This window comes from Triticum aestivum, chromosome 2D (assembly GCF_018294505.1).
Source record: "Triticum aestivum cultivar Chinese Spring chromosome 2D, IWGSC CS RefSeq v2.1, whole genome shotgun sequence".
NCBI classification, from domain to species: Eukaryota; Viridiplantae; Streptophyta; class Magnoliopsida; order Poales; family Poaceae; genus Triticum; species Triticum aestivum.
This window is the reverse complement of record NC_057799.1, coordinates 437,470,156-437,481,923: the sequence shown is the minus strand read 5'-3', so window position 1 is coordinate 437,481,923 and position 11,768 is coordinate 437,470,156. Positions and strand designations below refer to the sequence as shown.

Here is an 11,768-nt window from a genome sequence, read left to right as displayed (position 1 = left end):
AATTTCTCTATATTTTATTTGTGTACTTAGTATACTGGCATGTTCTCAATGTTTATTTACCGTGACGCGTAGAAAGATAATGATATAACAACCATGTTATTTTTATTATTTCTTCGTGTCAAACAATTTCATTAGATTTAAAAGTAATGAGACTTTCCATTCAGTGCCTAATTATGGCGACAAGCATACCACCTTTGTTTCCTAACTAGTGGTTGGGGCCCGCCATTGCGGGCCTCCTGAGAGGAAGCTGGGCTGTGCCAGGTAGTTAGTTGCCCCTTCTGATTCCTTAGTTCTCTTCATTCTCAACTTCCTTCTGATTCTTAGATTCTGTTCATTCTCAACTGATGTATACATAACATGCATGCTTGATTGTCCTAACAACTAATGGCATGCATACTTGGTGCTTGACACAGTGGAGCAGATTGTTTCAACAGCTTGCCTGGCTGCATAATAAATCTGTAGTTTCTGACCTTCCAAAGACGTACAAATTCCAGTGCTAGCAAAAACAAATGAAAAGGAGGCAAATTTGGTCCATATGATACATGGTTTATGTTTACATACACCACCAGTTCACCATATATACAAAACAAAACATGCACTTAATTTATTCGGACATATGTATGTCTGCAATTTGCACTTCGTACAGACAGACTAATTTTTCATGACTATGTTGCACATGCAAATATTAGTAGTTTTTTAAAGGGTGCTCTATGTTAGCAATCTACCATTGGCAAAACCAGAAACATGACTCATTAGCAATGTCTAAGACACACTACTTTGTAAAAGAGCAGATAGAAGACGTCAAGTTGAAGGACTGTACTTCTCAACCAATGCTAGAAGGTTTTCTAGTTATTTTGATCCTCCAACATCGAAGAATTCATCAACAATGGTTCTGAGCACACCGTTTTTGGCCCAAGATATGCAAGCATCAGAAAGTTCAGGGGGGAATTGTAGCAGCAGCAGATAGATAACAATATGTCATTTTCTGTGCAAATTGTAGCTGGTTCAACTTGTTTTCTTTCACCCACCTGTTGCAACAATGCATTTTTAAAATCTCAAAGAAAAAAAGGAAGTTTCCATGACCAGACAGCAGGATAGCCAGATAACCTATCAAGATGCAGAAGTTCATCCTAGTGGATAGATTGAGAGAATGTGAAATCTTCATCAGCCAAAGCAAAAAGTTCTTGGTTGATACCATATGGCCTGATTCAACAAAATGTTTGAAATTTTAGTATGATATCTAATTAAAATGATTTGAAGTACGATACCATATGGCGCGAATCTTACAAGTATTGTGTCTTCAGGATGTGAGAACCTCTAGCATCAGAATGTATGATGTTCCACTTGCGGTCTAGACGTTCGAGCGTGGTATAGAAGGGAAACTTAAGCGCATAGTCCATCTGAAATTACAAGAGCACAGAATTAGACATAACTTGGAACTACTAAGTAACATAGGTATCTGAAATTTCATGCATGCACCTCTCCAAATAGTAGCAGTTGGGGCGCCGCCCTGTGTTGCCGCCTGAGAGTACTGGTATTCAATGTCACTTAATTTGAAGCATTCTATACAAGATTACGTAAAAATGACACAAGTAGGATGTGTGTGTAAAACATCAGAACTCATGTATCCAGGAGCATGGGTCCGAGAGATGGTTGGGCCAGCCATCTAAATCCTGATGTACTGACAATTCACCCAACTTTTCATGGTAATGAACTCGCACCTGAGAAATTTGGGGCTGTCTATATACAAACCAAAGAAAAATATATCACAAACCTATACCAATAATGTCCTGAATGTTTCTAACATGAAAAATAGTATATATTCTGAAGCATGACGATATCAAAAATAAATATGATCGATGATACTAAAAATAGAATATATGTTAAAACAATGCACCGTTATCTTTCAGTACCTGTACTCAAACAATTCAGGATAGCTTTCTAAATTGGCAAAAACACCAAACTAAATGAACATTTTACAATTTCTCTGACAAAGAAGTACTCACCTTCAAGCTAGTGCTGCAAAATCCTATTGCCCGCAAAGGAAAGAGTTCATAGTCTAAACATGTCTATGGTATAGCTAAGAACCAGCTAGAATTAGCTAGCTAGCTCAGATATGTTTCTTTTCCAATATTTTTTAAAATAGATAAAGAAAGTTGAGAACTACCATAGCAAGTTAAGAACTAATATCGCAATAATCTGTAGTCCTGCATGCGTCTACTTTGGGGATCAACCAAGCATTTGATAGCAGCCAAAAGAAGTTGTAATACAGTTATAATTGGATCAACACCTATGGTTTGCAAGAACACAAACAGTCACTCTAAATCCATAATTAAAAACAATATGGAAATAAGGTATGCTACTGATGATTTATTTCATATAAAATAAGGTCATGGATATTGCATTAGTAAATAATAACTAAGAAATTGTACTTGTGTCTAAATCTACATATGACACTCCTATTGGAAAATAGAGAAAAATAGAACAGCTAGCAAAGTGATGAATTAGTCTCAATACGTAAATTCGTGAACAAAGAGGTTCCTTTGGCACAGCAGCGGTGTCTTGTGGTTAGTACGAAGGCTCAAAACATTGTAAAACAAATGTAAACCAACGACGAAAACGAAGAGAGCTACATGACAATGGGAAATCGAAATTTCTAAATAGCATGAACTACTGACATTTTTTTTGGAAACTTGAAAGACAACTGTTGTAGACTACATTACTCATCTTATCGCAATTAAAATAGAAGGTTGCTACACTGGATGGTCAGCAAGACTAAAAGATCGCCATACTTCCCTACCACTATATGTATGAACAGCGTAACAAAATGATTTGTCGGGAAATTTTTGAAAACAGGGGAAAATCAGAACCTATACTGAACTGAGAAACTTCGTCGGAACCTGTACTGAACTGAAACTCACAAAAATCAAAGGAAAACCAGTCTTACTTTGACCACAAGCAGGAAAATACGTGAATAAAAAAAAGAAACATAAATTGAGAGAAGTGAATTAGTGCATCTTGGACCATGCTGAATATTTTCAGGTTTAACCATAAGCCGCTTACATGATTCAGCTAGTACAGGTTGCTTTTGTGGTTCAGCTAAGAACAGTCATAGTTATTCAGAATAGTTATTGTTTGCTTTTGTGGTTCAGCTGCATCACACAACTGGAAAAATGTGAGAGGTTATTAGTTGCCATGGAGAGGAGACATTATCCCACGCGTCTAAATTAAACCAGCAAGTGGGCATGTAATTTATTTTGAAAGAAACACCACGTACAGCAGGCTAATCAACAATTTTCCTTCTTCACTAATTTCCTTCTTCTTTGTAGCCCTAAATTAACATGGCACAATGATTTATCCCCTATTTTAATCTTACACCGAAATCTAAATTCAGCGTGTGGAACATATGTTTATAAAACTAGCCTAAAATCTGAGAAGAGCAAAAACCCAAAAAACTGAGAAAGTCACCTTGGTCATTCTAAGTTTGCAGCCAAACAGAACATACATGACAAAATATGCATTGTTGGTTATCCAATATTTGTCCAGATGACCTGCTTACTCACAAACCTGGAGATAGTATGTTAAGATAAAAGCATCAAAGGGTGTCCAGCACAAACAACTACCATGATCCATCTGCCATGCCAATCTTATCCTATCACATAAAGTCCATACCTGCATCGTCATCGTTGTTGATTACTCGGCATTGTAATCCTAGAATGCAAAAACCCGATTACCATCTTGCAAGGACTTGATCGCCTACAAAGCAGCCTGGTCATAAGCAACCAAGCAGGCTCTCTGTGCACATGCCAAAAAAAAAACCTTCACTCCATCGAAGGCGACTGAAGTTTTACGCCACCTGTAAGAACTCAACCTCCTCAGCAACCTCACAAATGTAGGACAATTAAGGTAAGCGACAATATTTCGAGGATGAAAAAACTGCATATAGATACATGATTTGAAAAGGCACTATATACCTTCAGATTCAACAACTCAATTATTCCAGAAAGATGTTAGGCTTGAAGAGTCCTTCAAACCGAACCAAAACCAATAAGCCCGCAAATCAACAAACACAAGAGGCAGTTTGTTAGGACGGCGGGAGAGACAGAGAGGAGGGACTGGTGGTGCCACTGCAGGCTTAGACGCCAGGGCTGCGGTGTAGTGGCCGGAGGAACAATCCGAGTTTTCGCATCCTTGGATAGCACCTTCCAAACCTGAAATCAAGCAAACTATTAGCCCAATTCCACAGATGAATATGACATCAAATAGATTTCTTGAAGAACTGATGCATTTCACAGAATAGTCACACCTGGAGTCGGCAGTCTCTTGCCTTTTTTTTCCGAGGAAACAGCAGGAGCTCTGCCTTTGCATTAAGAAGAGAATTGACTAGTTTATAAGGAAAACTAGCCGAAAACCGATACATCAACACACACCAGCCCCGGGGCTGCGTACCTAACGAACCGACTTCCCTGTCGCCCACACGACCAGAGTTGCCACCCCACCACACGACCTGGAGCCGCCACTCCGGCTTACAAACCACTTAAACTCACACACGTCGGCCCCGAGGCCGCACTCCACACGAGTCGACGACTCTGCCGTCCACGCGACCAGAACCGACACTCCACAGCACAGAGGTGCTCTCCGGAGCCGCCGCTCCGACTTCCCCGCCGGCCCCGAGGCCGCGCTCCACCTGAGCCGACGACGCTGCCGCCCACGCGACCAGATCCGACACTCCACAACCTTGTTCTCCGGAGCCGCCGCTCCGACTTCCTCACCGGCCCCGAGGCCGCGCACACGCCTGGCCGACGATGAACCCGCAAAGCCACCCGAGCCACCGCGACCTGACGAAGGACCAGACCTCCAAGGCATCGCCCCCAAGAGGGAAGCGACAAGTACGCCGCCGACGCCCGCTCCGACCAAGGTCGAAACTTGGGTTTTCACCCGGAGAGCCCGAGACCGAGGCGACAATGGTGGTGAAGGGGCTCCACGACGACGCCTCCAAGGAGGGAACGACGTCCTAGGACGCCGTCGACGCCGGCAACGACCGAGGTCGAGCTAGGCTTTCGCCCGGAGCTCACCAAGTCCATCCTCACCACAGCCTGCCCAGCAAACCGTCTCCGGCAACATGCCGACCGTCCTCCCCCAAGCTACGTGACCAAGCACGCAAAGCAGCACGCCACCGCCAACCACCACCGGCTGCAGAAACCATTGCAGCCCACCACGCTCCACAAGCCGGGTCTGGGAGGAAGTAGCGCCGCGAACACAGCCCGAGGCAGGACCACCCGCACCATGCAGAGGCCACAACCCGGGGTGCCCAGCAGCCCAAACCGGCACCACGCCGGCCGGGGCACACCACAACACCTTCCCAGAGGGCCGGCTCTGCCAAACAGCTCCGCCAAGCTAGGGAGGCCGGAAGCTGCAGCTCCAGATCCACCCACGGCCGCCCCGAGCCACCGGCCCACCACCACGCGCGTCCGCCCTGCCGCCCGCGGGGCCCAGGACGGCCAGCGCCGCCGCATCCCGCCGACGGCCTGCGCCCCGCCGGATCCGGGCACGAAGCCCGCATCCACCGCCAACCGGCACGCCGCCACGACTCCACTGCGAGGAGGAGGGGAGGACGACGCTGTCGCAGTCTGGGGCCGCCGCCCCAGCGCCCAGCGCCACCGCGCAGCAGAAGAGGCCAGGAGGCCAGATCCGCCCCGGCGCGCGGCCCCGCGAAGCACGCCGAGCCGTCCAGGGCCGTCCAGCGCACACGGCAGAGCAAGGAGAGGCCCGCCGCCGCCGGCTGCCGCACGGGCTTTGCCCGGCGGTGACGCCCGACGGCGGCGAGGGGGGCGGGGGCTAAGTGGAGGGGGGCGGCGGCGCGCAAGGTTTCGCCCGAGTCGCCCCAGTCTCTTGCCTTTCGATGTCGAAGGAGGATTATTATGTTGATTAATTAGATGGTTCTTCACATAAAAGGGTACTTTTCTTGCCTGTTAAGTACATATATCTCACATGACCATGCTATTCATAACTCACCAATCAAATTACCGTTAATTTGGTGCGTTGCCCAATCAGAAACCGATAATAAAGTAGGAAAAACTCTACACCAACCGACAAGACATGGTGATACACGACAAAATTCCAACTTATCTTGCAACCAATCAACCAATCACAAAAAAGAAGAAAAAAGAAAGAAAAGGAGCCTCACCTCATGGTCGCAACCAATGGCTGCTCAGAGAGCACCTCCATCTTGCCCGTCAGTAGATAGTTGCCCTCCCCCAATGCCCCGGACGCGCTGACCGCTGAGTGATCAGCGCGATCCACAAGAACCCACAAAATCAACAAGTTCAGGGACGGGGCAAGATCGTAACATAAAATGACCAAAGAATGAGAGGAATCACCGCACATAGTCAACTCACCACCTCGAGTAGGGCCACCGTCAGAACCTCGATGCCATCCCCTTCCTCCCCTCCTCTGCAACCATCATGGCGGCCTAGCGGAAAGGAAGACCAGAAGGTTTGGGGGAGAAACGGATCTGAGGAGGAAGCCTTGTCCGGTAGCCGACGCTGGAGGAGCTGGGATGGGCTGATGGGGAGGCGGCAGCGGCGGCGGCGGCGCCAACCCTAGCTATGCGCCATGGGGTTTGCTTCGTGGGGAAGGGGCGAAGAGAAAAAACCTATCCAGGTAACACCTCGCTCAGCGAGGGCCCTTCTGTCTTTTTTTCCTCTCCCGTCGAAACAGTGCCCAGTGCCAACATGGACATCGCCAGAGTGCGCGCATTGCGCGACTCTTATAGTGTTTAATGCTTGCTTGAGCAATGGTCTGGTCCAGGACTGTGCAGGTACGAGCACTCCCTCTGTGTGCCCACGTCGTAACAGGTGTCGAAACATGCACGGCTCCTCAATGCAGCCGGGCGGCCGTTTGCCTACGGCTCACGTTGGTACAGTACCTCGACGCTGTCGCTATGTCCTGGACGTCCGTCCACCCTCACTGAACAACTATCCTGCGCATACTCCTTGACTACGGTGACCAACCCAAATCCCATTGCAAACTAACGAACGAAGATACCGTGAGCAGGCGTGGACGAGCACGCCAATGAATTTTCGAGTTGGTTAGCCGCAGATTGGATTGGATTGGATTGTATCGATAGCCCTGTCGTAGGTGCTATCAAGGATTCAAGGTCGTTGAGTTGCATGGTAAATTGGTAAGAGCATCTAGAATGCAGGCGCAGGTGCTCAGCTCATCCTCTCCGGATATTTCTTTCAGGTGGGATTTGTATGGCCCTTGGCTTTTTTAGGCAGAATCTTCTCTTTAGATTGAATTTGGTTAACCTCACGCAAGGATGAGATGTTTTTCGATGGAATCTCACCACATATGGGTTCTTCACAGTTGAGTTTATGGACCATGCACTTTCACATTTAGAAATTTCAGTAGATAATAAAAAGCAAATTTGAAGGGTCAAGATTCCAACCTCGTTAGTCGAAATTGGCAAGGAAGTAAGAAGAGATCAAACTTTCTGGTTCTGACGGTGATCTGTTAAACAACTTGACGATCTATCATAATCTCACCGGCACTTTTGCAGTACATGACCATTGCTCGTCCCGATCTCTCTTACATTGTTCAACGAGCTTGATCATGCAAGCTCCTCTCTTCCCACTTTAATCTAATCAAAAGGATTGTCCTGTATCTCGAGGGAACCTCGCATTTCAACCCCCACATATACCCTTTTGCTCCCTCTACACTCCTAGCTTATTCAAATGCAGGTTGGGCCAATCATCCTGACACTCGACGCCCCACCTCAAGATTTTGCGTATTTCTTGAAAATAATTTCATATCTTGGTCGTCGGAACTTTAACTTATTGTTTCCAGGTTGAGCACCGAGGCGAAGTATCGGGTCGTTGCCGAGACCTCTTAGTTGTGCCAACTTCTTCAGGAGCTCCATCACCCCATCACAAAGTATCTATTATGATAATATGTGATTGTTTTAACAACCGTGTACATGACACGTTTTTTTCGAAAAGGGGGAGCTCCCCGACCTCTGCATCAGAACGATGCATACGACCATACTTATTAATAAGCAAAAAGGTTCAACACAAGTCATCATGTCTCAAACAAAAGAAAGAAAAATGCTCACAAAGAGCAGAGAAAGAAAAATAAAGCCACAACCGGCTGGCATAAAAAGGATAAGAAAACTAATTTCCTATACATAACCGCCATTCAAACCGGTTGAAAATAGTCCGTGCTACCATCTCCCATCGGATAGATCCACACGTGGGTAAGAGTTGATAAATTTGGCATCACAAATGTGAACTCTAAGCATTTATTTTACTCTGGTGTCCGACCAACCATTCATTCTGGCTTCGCAAGCAACTCAAGTGTATTATGCCCAAGATCCCATTGACAAATCTCATCCACAACTTAAGCATGAGCACGTCTCATGACACATTGATACATCTCACCCATCTAAGCTTGCACTCTCCGATCTAACTTGTTAAGATGCATGACATCCACACTTAGACTTGCAACTCTGGGAGCCTAACCCTTGCATTATCTAAAAAAAAGAACATAAAAACTTGCAACCGGCTTCAAATTGCACAATCATGCAATTAACTAGTCAAAAGTTGGTAGTACTCAAACTCTCACACGAGGAGGCCCTTTGCCCTTCCATTCCATGCAGTGGTACTCAAGTACTCATGACCAAACAGCAGCGAACCACGCCATGCATCAGGCTCCCAAATAAGTTTCTTTTAACAACTTTTTCTGAGACTGACTGGCTGTGGCTGATGATGTGATTGATTTGATTTACCCTAACTGTTAGCAAGGTGGGCGAGGCGGGCCTGCCTACACCTTGATAAAAGTGATACGGGCTCTGCACGGCAGGGCCCGCGAGCGCGGCATGGAGCTTCATGTCCTTGAGGGTAGGGTCCTCAAGGAGCGGCAAAATTTCGTGTTTTGACCCTTTTGTCAAACAAAATCGAGATCCGACCCCAGTTTGAAAGTTTTTCGAGATCTGACCCTTTTGCTACCGCCAGGCCTTCAGGCGGTAGGGTTGCACAATCTACTGCCGCAGGTTCTGGCGGTAGGTGTGGCTGACGACCGTTAAGCCGTTAACGGCTGCTTACGGACCTACCGCCATAGGCCACGGCGGTAGTCAGCACAAACCTACCGCCGAGAGCCCTGGCGGTAGGTTATCATAGTGGCATGAAGTTAACTGCTTTGATTTTGTATTCAATTTTTTTGCCATAGACATAAGAAACAATAAGCACAATTTCATAGACATAAGAAGTTTGATCACATAACGTAGTTTGATCACATCCAAATAGTTTTGCCATTACGGACTAAGAAACAAGTACCAAATAACATAATTTGATCACATAACATAGTTTGATCACATCCAAATAGTTTCACGAAGCCAACATAAGAAGTTTAACAAGTTCAACGGTCATCGACCACATAAAAGGTTTCATCCATAGGTAGCAATCAAACATGACGATCATCAGCAGCCACACGCATATATAGTTCTAGATGATATCGATGACGATCATCATCTTCAAGCCTTGACGGTGGGTGTTCCTGATAGTAATTAGGATGGCCTGTCCAACATGAAGATTCTTGTCAACGAGGAAGCTCTTCCACCCAACCGAGCTTAAGTGCGTGCGACCGTCCGTGTCCACGCCGTACGCACAAGTAGTGACGGAGCCCCTTGCGGTAAGGCGTATTCCAGCATAGCCTTCTTCATCAGCCTCGATGCCACAACTCTCAGATAGGCTCTTTGGCAATTTCTGAATATGAAAAACATATCAATTAATAAGTATGGATTATCTAAACTATTAACAGTTCCTTGGATTCTACACTAATAACATACCATGACATGTCGATCGATCATGGTACTTGTCAGACGGGTCACGAATGGCACCCCGACCAAGTCGGCACGTGGCAGAAAGTTGTCCCATAGGTTGCACACCTCCTGATCGCTCAGCCTCACTCTTTGAGCACAGATGGCTTCCTCAAGTGGGTCTTCATAGTCATCATCCTCATCAAGTGGTGGTGGTGGCGCCATTTTCCTTATATAAGCATTGATTGGATAAAGTTAATTAAACATCAATATTTGTTCTAATGCAAGCATTCATCAGATATAGGTAGATTCCACGTAAATCAATGGAGATATATAGCAAAACAAATATCTACAATATTCACACAAGAAATCATCACATCATCCTCATCTTCAGGGTTCCTCATATGGCTATAAGAAAGACTAAACCTAGGGTTCATCTAGGTTCTAGGGTTCATCTAGGTTCTAGGGTTCAGCATATCAATTAGCGAGGGTTCCTCATATGGCTGTAAGAAAGACTAAACCTAGGGTTCATCAACTAGGTTCATCACATTGCAATCATCTAGGTTCTAGGGTTCATCATATCAACTAGAGAGGGTTCCTCATATGGCTATAAGAAAGCAGATTGATTTGACTCAAACTAATTGGGGGATTGGAGGAGCTTACCTTCCTCTTTCCGTAGCCAGCTCGATCCGCAAAATCCGTGAATCAACGAAGAAGATCGGAGTGGGGAAGTGGAGGAGATGAGAAAATGGGCGAGAGGAAGAAGAAGGCGGCTGGGTGGGTGGGGATTAGGGGTTGGGGTGGGGTGGGCGGGCGGTTGGGTTTATAAATGCCCAAACCCTACCGCCATAGGGCGCGGCGGTAGGAGACCACATCCTACCGCCATCACACCCGGCGGTAGGGTGCCTCCCCCCACGCCCCCCTTCTGTGACCAAAAATTCGAGCAGCGAAGCGGTAGGGTAGTCCTACCGCCTAGGGCCTCAGCGGTAGGGTGTGCAACCCTACCGCTTCGATGCTCGATTTTTTGGTCACAGAAGGGGGGCGTGGGGGGAGGCACGCTACCGCCGGGTGTGATGGCGGTAGGCTGTACAGACCTACCGCCTTAGTGTGTGGCGGTAGGGTGGCCCAGTGTGCATTTTTTTCACCTTCTAACTTCTTTTGTCTTCAATTTTTGGCACACAACATTTAAACAACATATGTATGACATATGAAGCACACAATGTATGATATATGATGCACACACCACAAATCTATAAATAAGGTAGGTTCGATACATAGCAAATAGACATCCATAAAGGTTTTCACCAAGTTATACATAGCAAATTAATGAAACAGTTTCACGAGCAAATCCATATGGTTCACGAAGCAAATATGCAAGTTTTTAGTTCAACAACACGGCAGCAACTTCCGTCCTTCCTTCCCCTCTTCGACTTTCGGTCCTCGTTATCCTTGGATCGCTTCTCGGCCGCCGTCTTCTTGCGGGCTGTAGGACGTGCTTTTTGAAACGGGGATGGACTCTTCCAATCCTTCTTCGGCACATTCCTCTTCTCATGTTGGGTTGGCTGAGTTGCTGGAGGTCCGTCGTCATCATCGTACCCCTCCTCCTCCTCATCATCCTCTTCCTCTTCCTCACCATGTTCTTCTTCTGCGCCCTCTTCTTCATCTTCCTCTGCATCATCATCGTCGTCGCTCTCCTCCTCGTCATCTTGAACCGCCCTAGACGACGAGGCTGCATGGCTCGATGAAGCGTGGCTACGCATCGGTGCAGGAGGAAAAACATCCTCGGTGTTTGTAGCGCACCCAAGCAGGCCCACAAGCCGGCGTGCTTTGTTGACGTATTTCTGCAATGATAACGAAACAATATGAACTTCTCGAATGTCCAATGATAATGAAAATGAACTCCGTATTACCTTCACCGTTTCCCTCAACTTGTTCTCACTAGCTCGAGTCCCAG

At 46.4% G+C, this 11,768-nt stretch overlaps 1 pseudogene; it reads right to left on the bottom strand.

Annotated features, from left to right (window-relative positions):
* Nucleotides 1–1,130: 1,130 nt before the first annotated feature.
* Nucleotides 1,131–11,768, bottom strand: part of LOC123055825 (BAG family molecular chaperone regulator 1-like) — a 57,213-nt pseudogene continuing 46,575 nt past the window's right edge.